Raw genomic sequence first — 17,649 nt, 5'->3', positions numbered from 1 at the left:
AATAATCTAAATTAATTTGAAACGACTCTATAATTAAATTACGAGTGTGTTTTTAAAACTGTCACCACTGTCACCTAAAAAATCTTCGTTCATGACATGAAGAGTCATCTACCATTTATTTAAACCAGTCTTAAATCTACAGACATAACCAAAACAATTCAAATTATTCAGTTACTTATTCAAAGTTCCTAAACTGTTTACATAGTGAATCTGAATTTGAATGAAACATTAACACTGCCAAAACAATGTACGGCCCGGACATGGTTGTTCTACATAAATGAGGTCCGGAAATTTGACCATTCCGGTTTTAATATACAATTTTGTTTATGATGGTCCTAACAAACATCCGGGATGCATCCGCTCGAGTCTAATTTTAATCAGACACAAAATAACACTTTCTTTATCATGATAATTGCTAAGAGACTGAGGTCTAGAATCACATAAATTATATATCTGTTAACAAATTATCGCTCTTAGATTAAAAAAAACCTAGAATTCAGATCTAATATTCAAGCTCGAAAAGCAAAGCAGCGATCTCATTTATGATAAGGATGCCTTCTAGTTGGTAAATGGATGCTTCTTAAGCTCTATTACGAGTAACATGTTACACTCTTATCCTAAATGATATCTGCTATGAATTTTAACTACTCTCAAACCTGAGGGCCTCCATATCGGCTCGGATACTTATTGAAAGTCCGAATTTAATCTTTGTCAGAACGATCGTTTGTCATAACTCTTTTTTCTCTGAATCCGATAATTGTTCAGAATTGTTATAAAACAAACCTTACCTAACATATAGTTTTCCATAGGATTACCATTTTAAAAATTTTGAAAAATTAAGTTTGCAGTTGGAAAAAAATGACAAACGATGATTCTGACAAAAATTACGATATGACTAGCGACGGAGAGTATGCGAACTTTGGCGCTCCCCTCTAATACACTTGGATTACGATCATTTTACCACCAGCTTCTTCTGTCTCACCGTAGGTATAGGAAGTCAGAACGTAAACTAACCTATGTATCTAATCTAATATGAAAATACCAAATTCTTTTGCAAGCGATGGACAGTATAGCTGGCAAAGCATAGAAATCGAATTTAAGTTTATCAATAAATTCAAAACTTTCTGTTGAAAATAACTGTCCCATATAAATTGTAACTGTGAGGGTAACTGTTAATGAATACGCTATGAAAATAGTGCACAGTTTTACGTAGCACACCACACGCTTAGGTATGTGTTAAAAATAAACTCACAGTTTATAAACTTTTGCCCTTTCCAGCTAAGACTCTTGAAATTGGACTCTTGAGTTGTTTTAGACTAAGTAAACAACAGTGTTCGCTTTCTACTATTTCAGCCACGAATATATCGTACGAGATTTTAATACTCACTTATTTCCGACGCAAATCCGCGCGAGTCGTTCGAGTCACCTGCGATCTGACAAATTCTAGTAACATTTTATCCCACTTTCTGCGATGGTGATTACGTATGTATAATCTAAGTTTATTATACTATCCGCTTTCTTTTTGGTACATTGAAAGCTGACGCTCGTCGCAACCCATCGCGCTAACACCTCGTATGGATTTATCATAGGTTAGGACGTCCATATTATGCGCTCTATATTACGCTCTTACTAGGGGATTAATTTGAAAAATATGTACTAGGGTTAAATGTATAGATGAACTAAAATAAGTTTCATGATTATTGACTTTCGCAAAGTCCTTTGCCCTATTTCCTTGTTCAATCAAAATTGAAATTAAATAATTATTGGTAAACTAGCTGTTTCCCGCAACTCCGTCCGCGTAGAATTCATATCGCTATTCCGCGGGAACTATGAAATTTTCCGGGAGTAAAACTATTCCTTGGCCCGGCAATCAAACTATCTGTAATGCTAATTTCATCTAAATCTGTTCAACGGTTTAGAAATAAAGAAAGAAGGAAAATGTTTATTCGGCAATATAAATTAACTTGTAGGTAGCATACATCAGGTATACAAGTAAACTTATAGCTAGCCGAAAGGGCTGGCAGCTCAGCAATGCTGAGATACGGAACCACAGCGCCGATTTTCGGCAGCTGGTTAGACGTGATGAGGTAGCAAACAATCAAATAAACACTTACAAACTTTCGTATTTACAATATTAGTGGGATTGTATATATTTCCATTACAAAATACTCGTTTAAACGAAGGAACTTAAGAGGGGACCTTTATGAAATTAATTAATTTTGCTCAAAGTTAATTCGACTTCCTTATTTCGTTTTGCATTGGTAGTGCCCAATTAAACAGTACTCTGTTTTCCTGTTTCTGCGTCCTACGACTGAACTTTGCAGCTTTTTTCCTGCGATATTATGCAGTCAATTTAAATTAGCCGTTTGTTTTTTGAGTCGGCGTAGCATGACCTCGTTCGTACCTACCTATAAAACAGCGCTGTAAAACGGCGACTTAACATATTTCCTTACGAAATCACGTTTCCCCAGCTAATATGTTACACATACATAGCTGACTTTTAGCAGCCTGAAAAATCGTTACATCTACTTTTACTAGCGTGTAACTTTGTAGGCTGGGAATCTTTTAAATAATGAGATCGGTATTTACGTAACCCAGACTTCAAAATCAATTTAAAAGTCAGCATTTTTCAAAGCCGTGCGTCAAGCCGTGGTGGCCTAGTGGTTTGACCTATGGCCTCTCAAGCAGAGGATCGTAGGTTCAAACCCCGGTTCGCACCTCTGTTTCGAATTGTGGAATTTACATTTGAAATTTACCACGAGCTTTACGGTAACATCGTGAGGAAACCTGGACATACGCGAGTACCTGCAAAGTACCCAATTCAATGGTGTGTGTGAAGTTTCCAATCCGCACTGGGCCCGCGTGGGAACTACGGCCCAAGCCCTCTCATTCTGAGAGGAGACCTGTGCCAGCAGTGGGACGTATATAGGCTGGGATGATGATGATGATGATGATTTTTCCAAAATTAAAGAAACTTTTACCCAGTTTTTGAGTAATTAAATGTTTAGCCTGTTTGTCAGATTAGGCACAGTATAAGCCCGTAGGTAATCCAGGCTTACACTTCATTTACTTAAGTAGCGATGAAACTTTCTTATTTATCTTACCAAAAAAAAACAGCCTTCTATTTATCGCCAAATTGTCACTTAACTCCTAAGTCGAAGTTTTATCGCGCATTTCTACTGAACTTGGCAAGTTATGCACGCGAACTCCTTTATTTTACACAACCTCGGTTTAAGTAGGGACTCACTTTTAGTTTGTAAAAGGGCTTTATTTAACCGGCTCTAAGTGTCCAAGAAATTAACGAAAAACAGCCTGTCCGCTTTTCAGATATTTTTAAAATATCTAGATAATTTTTACACTGCGCAGTAGGTATAGTACCTAGTAGAGGAGATAAAAAACCGTGATTGATATAACCGAACGTTTTTAGCTACAATTTCTCCCATACAACAGTGACAATAAACTGTAGCTCCACTCTACAAGACAAAACAATACAAAGACTCTTTATTGTACACCAGAAATAGTAAGCGATATAGAAAACAGATACACAGAGAGAAAATTACAAGGTAAGCAATAGGCTTTTTACAGGAAGGACTAGTTCTACTATTATCGTGTGCTTTAAGATCTATTTATTTATTTACTAGCCATTTGATTTGGATTTTTGGATTAATGATTTACAATTTTAAGCTTAATTTTACATTCTATGCGTAATTACAAACAGATAGACATTACATGTATAACGGTTTTTTCCATTAGAAAATATTTTTTTCCAATTCTACGGAATTAGAGAAGAGCATTAGACACTACCGTATGTCTTAAGCTAAAACAGATAGACATTCCGTTACGTTAAGATTTCATTTTAAACACATAATTTAAGTAGGTAATAACGCCATAAGTTTCACTAAACTATTGATAGTATAACTAAACTAAACTTTTTTTTGTTTAACTTCATTTCTTTTACTATAGATACACATAATAAGAGGTTCAATTACGAGTACTTGAGCCATTACTTACGATCTCACATATCAGTACTTAATGACCCTTACTTATTTATTGTATTTTTTTTGTAAGAGGGAGAGGTGTGTTATACCTATAGCATCAATTGTGGGTATATCTGTTATTTCTTATGTGTCGGGTAGTTTCTCAATAAACCAGTTGTGTCGTTGACCTGGGAGTTTGCTTTAATCTTCCCACTCAAAAACCAAAATATATTATTACATATTTAAGCTATGCCGACAAAATGGTATAATAAAATATTCGTTTTTTTTAATACCATAGACGTAAAGTGCGGGTGTTTTTTTTTCTCATCCAACCTTGTAGTGTAGGGTATCGTAGGATAGGACTTTTAAAACCATTAAGTACGGGGTTGCTCAAACGATTTTTCGATCCAGTGATTTGTTTGCAAAATATTCAACTTTAAAGTGAACATTTTCATTAAAATGGACCGCCCCCCTCCTCCCCCTCTAAAATCTAAACCGGTGGGTGGAAAAATTTGAATAAAATCAGGATGGTAGTGAGTATATCAAACTTACAAGGTAAACTATAACGGTATAGTTTTCTTTAGAATTATTACTATTTAAGAGTAAATAGCAGCCTAAGGTATAAATATACCTAAACTTGGAATATTCCGTACAAACAAAATACGAAATCCTTAGAAAAATATTGCTTATTTTTTTTGTAATGGCTACGGAACCCTTTTCGGGCGTGTCCGACATGCTCTTGGCCGGTTTTTTCATTAGAAATTAGTTTTTCAAATTGTACGGAATCAGAGCAGAGCTGTGCAGCATGCATCTCGAGTTGATGAGCAACTGGGGTCTAATCCCGGCATAAGCTATTCTTTTTTTTACTTTTTCACTGTATTCTACTTTCAGTATAATTTCAATCCTATTGTCTATCAGTTTAATAACGGGAAGTAATTAAGTTCCCGACCAATCATATTTTCAAGAAAGCAAAACCTCGATCGTAAAGAATTTGCGGTCCGAACGTAAATATTAGGCGTCTATATTGGTATCAATCCCCGGAGCTGTTCAATATAAAAGATGGGATGAGCAATTTGCGGGATTAATTGTTATTCGTCCGTCCATAAAACTTGAACACGAGGACACGCGGCCGCCATACATCAGGCTGTAGGCTGACCGACGTTATTTGTCTTCACAGTCGGGACCGGATGAAAAATTGATTCAAATTGTCATACGTGGGCATTGTGGGGTTTATAATTTTGGTCGTTTGGTGCAAGGTATTAGGTATCGTTTGCTTTGCTATTTGGAAAATACAACAATAAGGTTGCGTTTGCACCAAGTATGTGTAATATCGCGGATGTGTTGAGAGGGTTTACTAATGTTTCGGCGAATAACGTTTGGCAACCTGTTTCATTTCCCAACTGTTTAATATTTCTGAAACTGTAAATATTTCAGGATTTTTATAAAACTAACCTAACCTAACTTAAAGTGTTCTTTCTACACGATGGCCCTGAAATAAATCCTGAAATATTTACAGTTTTAGAGTTTGCGAAATGAAAAGTTGCGAAATGAAACAGGTTGCCAAACGTTACGTTGCGAAAGGCAGTACTTGGTTGAGAGGAATGTGTTTTTCATGAACCAATATAAATAGCTCCGCTCAGCTGTTTCCACTAGAGCTGTGCTGTATAAGGATAGTAAAATGAAGCGTTTCTTCTGGTTCGTGAAAACACGTTCCGTTCGCAACACATCCTCACACATCTCTGGTGAAAACGCAGCCTAACTCCAAGGCGGAGATTCGCGCTGTCATCGTTCATCCACTTCTCATTATTTCCTTTTCTAGGTTTTTTTACCGTATAATGGCAAACCTACTACAGGCTGGCCAAGTTGTTCTCCAATCAGAGCCAAATACTTATTTTATTACAACTAAACTAGCTCCAAGACGAACCTCCTAGTCAAAAACATCTTATTTTAGCCCTGAAAACCAGTTTTTTATTAAATTTTAAAGTTAGATTTTTATTTAAAACAAATAAATTAATCGATTGAATTCGCAAATAAAAGACGTCATAACTAGCTATTGGCATACACAATCTACGGGAGAATCGTGTTTTGTTTTGTCATCTTGTAAAAAGTACGTCAGTTGATTGGTGGCGTTTTAAAGGAAAGTGTTTTGGACACTAACAAAATATGTCGTGTCTGTGTTAGTGCTAGGTATACTTAAGTATGCTTCGCTAAACTGTATTTCTGTGGACGGACATCTGTTATTGGCTTTCTGTTTAGGTAGTACCTAAGTCACCTATTATAATGTACCTACTGTAATGCTGTTGATGCCCCAAATAAAATAAAAATAAATAAAAAAACATTTTTTTCTATGTGAATAGCGGGTTAACATATAGGGTGTATTGATTCATTTCGATTTGCACAGTCGCTAGGTACCAGATTATATGGAACTACATTCTATCGTTCAATTTAAGAAAGTTAATAGTGACGCCCGTAAATTGCCTCATAAAAATCATTATTTATAAGCATTTTCGATTTAATTCTGTTCATAAACACCAATAGTAGGTACCTAAGTAATAGGGTTTAGACTCTACAAATAAACTTACTTGATTAAGTAGTTAGGCAAATACTAGAGAATAATCCTGCCTTAAATACTTATTCCGCTTCGGGGCTCAAGCCTCCTTTATATCGATGATTAATCAATATTTCGTTATTGTATTCATAAACAGGAGGGTTGAATATTAACTCCATTTACGAGTTGTTGAAACCTCTTTACCTGCAGTATTATCTTCGCGGCCTAAGGGCCGCCACATACACTCGGAATTCCGTTTCGAAATTCCGAATCAGAATTCCGTAAATACATCACTCACATACGTTTATTTCAAGTGCCAGTATGTGGTAGGTCCATAGATTTGTATGGATTTACTGCGTTCGAAATCCTGAATCGGAATTACGAATTGAAATTCCGAAACGGAATTCCGTAAATACATCACACACATACGTTTATTTCAATTCTCAAGGCACAGGCCACCATGCGGATTTCCGAATCAGAAAAAAGTTCGAACGGAAAACTACTGTCCGTATGTGGTAGGTCCATAGATTTGTATGGATTTACTGCGTTCGAAATCCTGAATCGGACTTCCGAATTGAAATTCCGAAACAGAACTCCATAAATACATCACACACGTACGTTTATTTCAATCCTGAAGGCACAGACCACCATGCGGATTTCCGAAACAGAGAACAGTCCTTATGTGGTAGGTCCAATGATTTGTATGGATTTACTGCGTTCGAAATCCCGAATCGGGATTCCGAGTGTATGTGGCGACCCTAAAAGTCTGAATAAACAAAAGCAGAAAAAAATGTCTTCCTACATTTACCTCCTCGTTAGAGATAAACGCTTTATTGAATTAAAGAAAATAATTTATTGGACTGAAGCAAATTCCATTACGTTTAAGAGAGATCGGTGCGCTACCATTTTTTATTATAATCCGACTGATCTTGAGTTTGGAAAAATAATGACATATTATTCATAATTGCAAGTACTAACTGGCTATAAGTAATATACTTATAGCAAGTGTAAGGGTTTTAAACGTTACATGTTTAAAAGTGAGTTGTTATAAAATTTACTATTCTCATTATACCCAAATATTTACCTATCTCCACATTTACGTCCACTCATTAACCACTGTACCTACCTTTTAAAATTCAATTATCAGTACCTTTCTGAATAAAACTTAATAAATACCTACGGAAAACACAGCGAATTTGTTTATGAATGTTTGTGTGGATAACGAGTTTATAATTTCAGTGCAGAAAATCCTCCTGAATAATTTATAGGTACCGAAATAAATAAAAATTTAAATTTAATCTCATTTTTGTTGATCAAAGCAGAAAATAACATTCCAGAGAGTTGATAGGTACCTACCTACTCCGATGAGTCGACATTATTTAATTTTCTTGGTAAATGAAGACTTTCGCAGTGCGAAATGTAAGTATGCGAACTTCTACACGATTTCTCTTCTTAGTTAGTTTGTTCTAGACAACATGTAACAACAAAGAAAAGATGTAATGTTCGTGAGAGCGAAACAGGTATCGTTTATTAACTTGTAATTCTTTAAGTAGGTACCTTTCGAAGTTAGGTATACCATGAAGTTAAGAGCTGTATCTATCTATCTTTAAACGAGCAAATGTTGTATTGTACGGCCGTTTATTATGTAGTACCTGGGCGACCGAACTATGCTTAGACCAAGCTAGATACTTATATATAGACGCTTACTATCGAGTTTTAGCCCGAGCAAAGCTCGTCGCCCGAGTACTATATATCTTTAAGTATTGGTACGATAACTAATGCGTACTGCTTTTAATATATTGTCTTATTGTGTAGCTCTTGACTATGCACCCTCTCGATAAAAATTGTTTTTAATTTATCTTTAAAATCATTATATTGTAGGTACCTACGCTACGAGTACCTTTTAGCTCAACAGGTAGTTTATAGACCAACCTAACATTCTGATTCCTAGTATTGCTTCTCTATTTTAGACCTCCGGTAAACCTTGATTTTAATTGCTTACAGCAAATAGTTATTTGGCAGAATCTACAGGTACCTATCGTAGTAAATAAGTGGCAAGTTTTCGATCAGCGGTAGAAAAGTTACTAGTTACTTAGTGTGACGGTTTTATTCTCCAAAGGCGAAAACAGTGAGTCGCCCCACGAAGACTTTTCCTGGACCCAAATACTAAACTTTCTTAGTTAATAGAACTATTCTCATTATTCTAGTTGGATTTCCGCAGGAATGATGAACGTTTTTGTGGCAATTTGTCTTAGTGAATGAATAAAGACAAACATAAGTCATAGTTTTACTCGCTAATTTTGACTTTAAGCAATCGTGACATACCTAAGATTAGGTATACAGACCTACGAGATTTAAGGAGGTTAATATGTATTGTAATAATTATATACAGTACTTTTTTATAATAGGAAAAAAGCTAATTTATTTTATAAGGTGAAAAAAGTAATTTTTGAATAAAACATATTAACTTATATTTATTGGGGCCTTTATTAACTACCGTTAGAGTTTATGATTATACGAAGTTGGATTGTATCTACGCAAACATGTGATGTAATTCCAGCAAATGTGTTGAATCAGAATTGCAGGCGTAACTAAAACCTAAGTACTTGGTATCCTGCCTTATCGCAGAATTATTTTTCCCAAACGTTTCATTTGCCAACTGTTTTATTTCCCGACTCGTAATTTTCTCCGAAAACAATTTTTTTCTCGATGTATTTTCAGGTTTCATAGAACACAGAAGGTTAGGTTAGGTTTATTTTATAAAAGTTAAAAAATCATGGTTTCAAAGAAAATCGTGCGTTGGGAAATGAAACAGTTGGCAGATCTATGAAACATTTGGGAAAAAATAATTCTGCAAAAAGGCAGAGAACCCTTAAAGTTCGGTCTATATTTCGGTAAAGCGTGCTAAAACCCTTACATACGTTCACGCCGTGCAACCTATTACTTATTCCGTATAAGTACAGCGTTTACGCTAGTCTAAGCTATAATAGCATCTATATATTGTAATGATCTATAAATAAGTAGGTTTCGATCTTTTCCTCGAAATGAAAAACACAACATTGCCTAAGAGAACCAACCAGGACAAAAAAAGTTAAATGGTTTTTTCTTCGGAAAGGCCGTTCATCCGTCAGTTGAAAATAAAATAAGGTCGAACTCCGTTTCCTTGAAAGTGACTTGTAAATATTTCCAACCTTCGTTACTAAGTACCTACTTACATACTTGCAACAATTGCAATCAGTCTGACTATAATCTAATTAGAATTAGGTATCTACTACCTACTTACCCTTTCCTCGTGGCTTCGCTCACGTTAACCGAATAACAGCGTGGTCCTAATTTACGTACATGTAAGTACGTTGTATGAAGAACAGGCAGGCAGGCAGGTGGTAGGCCCTAGTGTAAGGTCCGCCCGGATTGCTACTACCATCTTGCTCGCTAATCCTGCCGTGAAGCAGCAGTGCTTGCACTGTTGTGTTTCGACGTGGAGAGTAAGACAGCCGGTGAAATTACTGGCACTTGAGGTATCCCATCTTAGGCTTCTAGGTTGGCAACGCATCTAAAATCCCCCTGGTGTTGCAGGTGTCTATGGGCGGTGGTGATCTCTTACCATCAGGAGACCCACTTGCTCGTTTTCTATCCAGTCGAATAAAAAAAAAGAACATCCGCGCCAAATTTCATGACTCTTGATTTGATGTAAAGGTTGAGATTTTAAGATTCTTTACCTCACAACATTAGCTGCCTACTCGTAACAGTCGAACAAACTGAATATCATGTCATGTACCTACCATGGTGGAACGTTTGTGCTAGGTACTAATGTCATTGTCATGTTCACATCCTCTACCTATTTTAGTCAAAGAAATCATAATGTAATTTATTATTTAAAAAGGTTCCACTCTGGTATACATGCATCAGTTTGTTCGACTGTACTATTATTATGCCACGCCAAATTAATTACATGTACAATTGATTTCCTACTTTAAATCAATACTATAAAGTATGTACCTACACTCAAGCAAAACACTCAATCAAAAGATACACGATGAATGGACAAAAAACGCTTCCTTCCTGATATTTCATTCATCCTAAAAGCATATTCTAAGGACCCTTCATGTCAAAGCCAGCGGACCCAACGGTGGCATTGAAATAAGTTGTTTTGCATAGTACTTATACATATTTTCGGGATCCTCCAACTTGCCATCGCCAAACTTTATTGGTCGTCTTGAAGGTTCCGTACCGAAGGGTAAAGGGCTCCCAACGAATTGCATTTTTTTTTAACTGACATTATTGATGACAAATGTGATTATCTTTGCAACTAATCGCAAGGTAATGCAACAGAAGACATTAGGATCTTAACTCACGCTTTTCTCAACTCGGGGTCGATTGACGAAAATTTTCTAAACCTAGGCACTGTCGTAAGGTAAGAAACTAGCTGTTGAGACTGTGACAAAGTTTTCTAGAAGTTTAGCAAAATAAAATAAAACAGCGCTAACAACTCAGTTTCAGCATGAATTCCTTTCCAGACTCCCAAAACGAGCAACGCAATGGCTAAAGTTTGAAAATAGAATCCCATCAAAACAAAAATGCGAAATGAGAGCCAAGTTCAATATGATATATGCCTTGAATGTTGACTTTAACGACAAAAGAAGTGAGATCTAAATGGGTGCCAAGTTCAATGGTCAGTCCTGAAATTTACTTCCAGCAATATAATAGTTATTTGTGCAACAAGAGAGCAAAGTCGTTTTTTGGTGCGAGTGTTGATTTTGAATCCCGAGTAAGCGAAGGATTCTACAATTGAATCACGAGCGACAGCGAGTGATTCTAGGTTAGAATCATGAGATCAGCGAGGGATTTCAAACACACGAGATGCAAAAAAACTTTGGTCTCGTGTGACACATACAACTTTTCACCTGAGCAGCGAGAACATTTAAATTAAAGGTTAAAATAAAATCACATAATAATATATTTAGAAGACAAAAAATATCAAAAAACTTTAAAATATAACCCGATTGTTAAGAAATAAATATAGTACCTACTTACTTAATCATATTTAAAACTTTTTCTCGAAAATGATTCATACAGTCGCCATTACATCTTTAATGAGTAACTTAAGAATGCCAGACAACGATCAAAAATCTCCAGTAAGTAGACAGGTTTTGAATATGGAACGAAAAAGTATCCAGTTGAAAAATAAACCTTTCAATATGATTTTATTAGGATTGTTTTGTTTTGGATTGTTAGATTTGTTTGAAACATGAATACAAATAGATTACTTTTAAATTCATTAATTTGTCAAATATTTGATCCAACTTTAAGAGTTAGGCAGTATACGGAACGAATTTATTAAAAAAAAAACAAGAGCAGCGGCTTTCGTACAACGAGGTTGCATACTTTATTAAAAGAGAAGGAAAATTGTAACATTTCGTAAATATTTCGCTGTCATATAACTCACTGTATTTTTAAAATTTCACCTCGTGTTTTTCTTCTTTAATTTGTCCTTATGATAATTAATTCATTATTGACATATTTTTAATGCCAAAGGTCAACACAGTATTTTTTATTAGGTTGGTATAATGCTTCTTGCTTAATTAAAAAGTAAAAAAAAAACTAAGAAAAAAGTAAAATTGAGCGGGATATTCGTTCATTTATGCTCGTTTTGTTTGCTTATTTATCTTTGTAGTTTATATTTGAGAAAAGCACCGTACAAGCTTCGAGCAATAAGTGCTATACTAAATCCCTCTAATAATGCTCTATACTTATACCTACTTCATATAACAGACGTTTTGTAATTTTGCGGTTATGTGTATCCGAACGTTTGTTCGTTTCTTTGTAGGCCTACAGAATTTGAAAATCGAACTTAGTATCGATTTGATCCTATCTGTCGCTTTTTTCATATTGAAGTAAAAGTGACAGATTAAAGTCAAGTTCAAATATTTGGCATTCAGTGAGTGGACCCAGCACTGTCCTCAGCATTTAAAAATATAATTAATAAGCTACTTTGTCTCACGGAGTGAGCAAAATGCGATTTAGCTCACTGATTTTTCATAGCAAAACCTGCTTGTTTGAGCTGCTGAGGTGAAAAATATTTTATAACAACTTAAAATATAATTTCTTCTTATAACTTAGGATAATATATATTGAAGCCTAAGGTCTGACTTGGCTAGTTCTCATATGCGAATTATTATTTAGTACCTACTAAAACTTTACAACATGCGAAGGCTATAATATACATTTCAGGACTGACCATTGAACTTGGCACCCATTTAGATCTCACTTCTTTTGTCGTTGAAGTCACAGTCACAGTCAAGGCATATATCATAATATTGAACTTGGCTCTCAATTCTCATTTATTTTTTGATGAGATATCATTACCTTTTGTACAGAAATAATTTAATTCAAAAATTATAATAAAATGAGTAAAATTTACTAGTTTCTGTTTTATTCCTTTATATTCATCTAACTACCTATCTGAATGCCAAATTTGAATTTTCTCGGTCATCTGGAACTGGATTAGAATTTTGATCTTATAGGTGAGTCAGTGATTAAAATGACGATTTTTGGATGTTAATATCTAAATAACCGTTTGAGGTGTGTTTATTAAATTTGGAGCACATATCGTATCTCACAAGTCTCAACAAATGAGCCAAATTTGACATGTTTATGTGAAATATTTTTTGAGTTATGAGGGGGTCAAAAGTGGCTCCAAATGGTTTAGGTAAAATTACACACGGCGCTGCTCGCAAGTTCTGTTAGCTTGAACTTGGTCTAGATAACAATTTATGATGCAAGAAAGTATATATTCTAAATCCGTTGATGCCAGTGTTCTTTAAGACTCCCTTATAATACCTACATTCCGTTACGAAACAGACAAGAACCGTATAAAATTCGTTTTAAACACCTACATAAAACCAGTGAATGGAAAATAAACCAACCCCTTAACCAAGATTATCTATCAACTTTAATCAGGAATTCCAATTAATCAAGCCAACTTAAGAAAATCAAACTTGAAAGTGGATTAAGTGAATCGTCTCTCCTCTGTATCGGTTCGGGAGATGCAAAGTTGCCAGCTTTGCCAGCCAATTTAGGCGAGATTGCGCATCGCAAACTTTATGGGTAATTCTCGCGTCTGCGTGGAAAATTTGGGAGAGAAATGAAGTGAACGTTGTTGATACGTGAGTAATATGTGAGCAGCCAGCGCTCGTATCTAAAGCAAGGCTCTGAAGGTGCACGGGGAATTTGACGGAGCTTGTACAGTCGCCATCATAAATATCAGAGCTGCCTACTCTAGATGGTCGGAAACATCGGAACACGAACTTACCATTGATATTAAAAGGGTATGATTTTATTGATCACCTAATAAATGCGTTTTCGGCTAATATTTGTTCCTAAAATAGTAGATCTGTCACCTAAATTGAATAAACCAAATAATATTAAAACGGTTACCTAAATATTATTCAAAAATTACTCTGAAATATGTACCTAATATTGATCATCAAATAATTATATTGGGTTCCAAAATAATAGATGTGTCACTAAAACTGAATCACCAAATAATATAGAAATCGCTTCCTAAAAATTAATTACTTATAATCACTGGAAAATAATATTGATCATCAAATAATTGAACTGAAATTTGACGATAATGATATACAATGAATGAAATAATAATATCTTCTCACAAATTATACCAGTTGACCCAGCCCCAAACTAAGCAAGGTTTGTCTATATCGGTGCTAAACAACGGGTAGACATACATATATATATACTTAAATACATACAAACATCCAAGACTCAAATACCTACTACAAACATTTATATTCATCATACAAGTATTAGCAAAAAATGTTCGGTTCTGGCACTTTGCCGGCCGCTGCAGCGGCACGCTCGCTTCGCTCGCTCGGCTAGCGCACTGATTGTCGCAGTTCTACCTAACACTTCTCCTCGCTTCGCTCGTCGTCGTACCTAACCAGACCTATCTTAGTAGAATTGGTAGAAGCATCGAATTGATCTATTTATTAGGTGCCAGATTTATTATTTTGGAGATCGAATTTTGATGATCTAACTATAATTTAGGATACAGGTTTACATTCATATGATGACTCGTACTTAGAGACAGATTTGATTAATTTGATGACTAATATAATTTCTTAGGAATAGATATTAATTAGGGCATCGCAGTTTTGTGACAAATCTAAAATGTGCAGGTGTTTATGGGCGGTGGTGATCTCTTACCATCAGGAGACCCACTTGCTCGTTTGCCATCCAGTCGAATAAAAAAAAAAAAAAAAAAATTAAGTGACAGAAAATATAGTTCCCATATTAAAGGTAGTGTTCGTTCATTTACGAACTACCCGCACTTGATTTTCTTGTACCAGCACATAATCACTTCGACACACAACACTCACAATATCCCGCGATGCATCCGAAGATTCATCTGGACGCCCACAGTTGCGTCACCGGTTTCCTTACAGGATAGCTTATACCATCATCCCGGTAAAAAATCTATACTTATTTCTTTATTTAAACTGTTTCACGCCCCATTCTGGAGTAGTAATGACGTTCAATGGATAGGATTTTGGAATTGAGAAGCTCAATCCAATGGTTTGGTCCAGATACCATAACAAAATTTCAGCTTGTCAACAAAATAGTTAACTTGCCCACCTAGTGGTTCTATAAATAGTAGTCGTGTTTAAGTCCCAAAATATATTATTTTCACTTCTCATGCTCTTAAAATGCTACTTTAGTCTCTGCATATCGGGACTAAAGCTCCTCATTATACTGTAGGGATTAAAGTAATTATTGTTTAATTTATTTTGGAAACTCCTAAACAGCCAAGCACGGTGTTTGTGAATGGAGGATTATAGTCATTTTCAGTGACTATGTCGACACCTCCTACGTATACTGGTACAAGTGCATAATCATAAATTTACAGGAGAGCTGTTCAAAGGTTCCAAAACCTGTAACTTTCTCATTTGATGATATAACTTTTCAAAATTTTGCATTGGTTCCAAAGAAAATATTTGCTTTCTACCTGTATTCATGGAATTTTGAAATTTCTTATAGTTTTTGAGAAAATTGCAGATACACTACTATACGCGTATTTTACATCTTGTAGTTGTGCGGTATACTGAGCTAATTACCACTTGCTCCAGTATACGGCGTAATGCGTAGATTACTGATCTAACGATATTTTTATATTGTATATGAATTTTTAGATGAAATACTTATATGGCTTGCAATGAACAATAAAACAGATGCTCTTTTACCTTCATCTATTGATTTATAAACGTTTTTATCACTTGCATCAATATACGCTAACATTAGCATGCCACTTGTACCAATATACCGCTAGTAATGTTTTAAACGTGCTATACAAAATACAGAAATATACCTTTATAAAAAACCTCACTTGAAATATCAATGGTTTTATTAAGAAAAGTAATTGTATTAAGTGCTTTAAATTAATGGAAGCACATTCAATGGATTCGTATTCCTGTTCAAATGTGTACTCGTATTTTATTGTGAAAGGTTCCTCATGTGATACATATATCGCATCGCACCCATTTGTATCCACATAACGGTTTAGCTTTTTGTGCCTCTTCAGGGTTCCGTACCCAAAGGATATAAACGGAAACCCTACTTCTATATACTACTTCGCTGTCCGTCCGTCTGTCACCAGGCTGTATCTCATGAACCATGATAGTTAGACAGTTGAAATTTTCACAGATTATGTATAACTGTAGTCGATATAATATATATATAACAAAAAATAGAACAGAATAAATATTTAAGGGGGCCCCCATACAACAAATGTATTTTTTTGCCATTTCTTTGCTAATAATCTGATTAGCACTTTGCTTAAGCCAAGCTTTGACATGAAATATTGAGTCAAAGTCAAAATATCTTTATTCAATTTAGATTGTAACAAGCACTTATGAATGTCAAAAAAAATCTACCACCGGTTCGAAAAAACCTCTGTTGAGAAGAGTCTGGCAATAAACCTAGGTATATTTTGTAAACAGATTTACAATCATATTTTAGTGATATCTATACATCACAAGTATTTAGCACAACTACATATTTAAAACAGTTCTCAATTCGCTATTTGGAGTAAGCACTCGCCAATGCGGATCGGAATTATTTCCAAATTTCTCTATCCATGATATAATCATTAATTTTAATAATACGCCTTATATATTAATGTCTTCTTGACAATAGATTTAAATTTTGTGTCTGTTTCTGAGTCTTGGGAAACTTCTATAACTTCATACGGTTTACCCGTTTTGGCCATATACATAGCCAGGTACCATTTCTTAGGTGTGTATAAAAAAATGTGTATAGGGTGTTATTAAAAACCTGTACTATACCTTAAACCACACCAGGGCCACTAATCACCAATATGATCCAAGTAGAAAAATACTGTGATTCGAAAAAAAAAAGTTTTGTATGGAAGTGGAGTCGCAAGAAGACCTTCTAATTTCGATGTTTTCCCACCTATATCGTACCAGCAATCAGCAGCCCCAATATGAGTTACAGTATGGTACAGGATTTTTTTTATTAACCTGTAGGTATATTGAAATTTACTGTTCTCATTTTAATTAAAGCATGCATGCCTTCGCCTTCTTTTTGGGGATGCTCAACTACCAGAATGCAATGTAATACTGCAATGTTATATTTATAGCACGCGTACATGTAGGTATAGCCGAGGAAACTGAATCACGTACTGGTACTGGGGTGGAACCGTTGTACTAGCAATGTTATGTTGACATCCCATACATTTGCCAAAGAAATCATAGCGAAATAGATCACGAAAAGGTTTCACATTGGATTTAGTTTCCATGACTGTCTATGAGAAATACGGCTATTGTGGTCTTGCCCTCCGCAATTGTCAGACCAAAACATGTTTTTTTTAATATATATTATCAAATTATGTGTTCGTAAAACAGTTTAAACGGTCCGCACGCAGCGACGGCTAGCGCGTACACTGAGGCAACCGCCAGTTACACTGGACTTCCCCGGCCCGCGACAATATCGGTGCCGCGTATAGTGGTACATGTCGGTTGCCTCAGTATACGTTGTACCGATTAGCAAAACGGTGTTAGATGCATTCATATACGTCACTTTATTTCC

The sequence above is a fragment of the Choristoneura fumiferana genome, chromosome 5 (assembly GCF_025370935.1).
Source record: "Choristoneura fumiferana chromosome 5, NRCan_CFum_1, whole genome shotgun sequence".
In the NCBI taxonomy this organism is placed as follows: domain Eukaryota; kingdom Metazoa; phylum Arthropoda; class Insecta; order Lepidoptera; family Tortricidae; genus Choristoneura; species Choristoneura fumiferana.
This window is presented reverse-complemented; position numbering follows the sequence as displayed.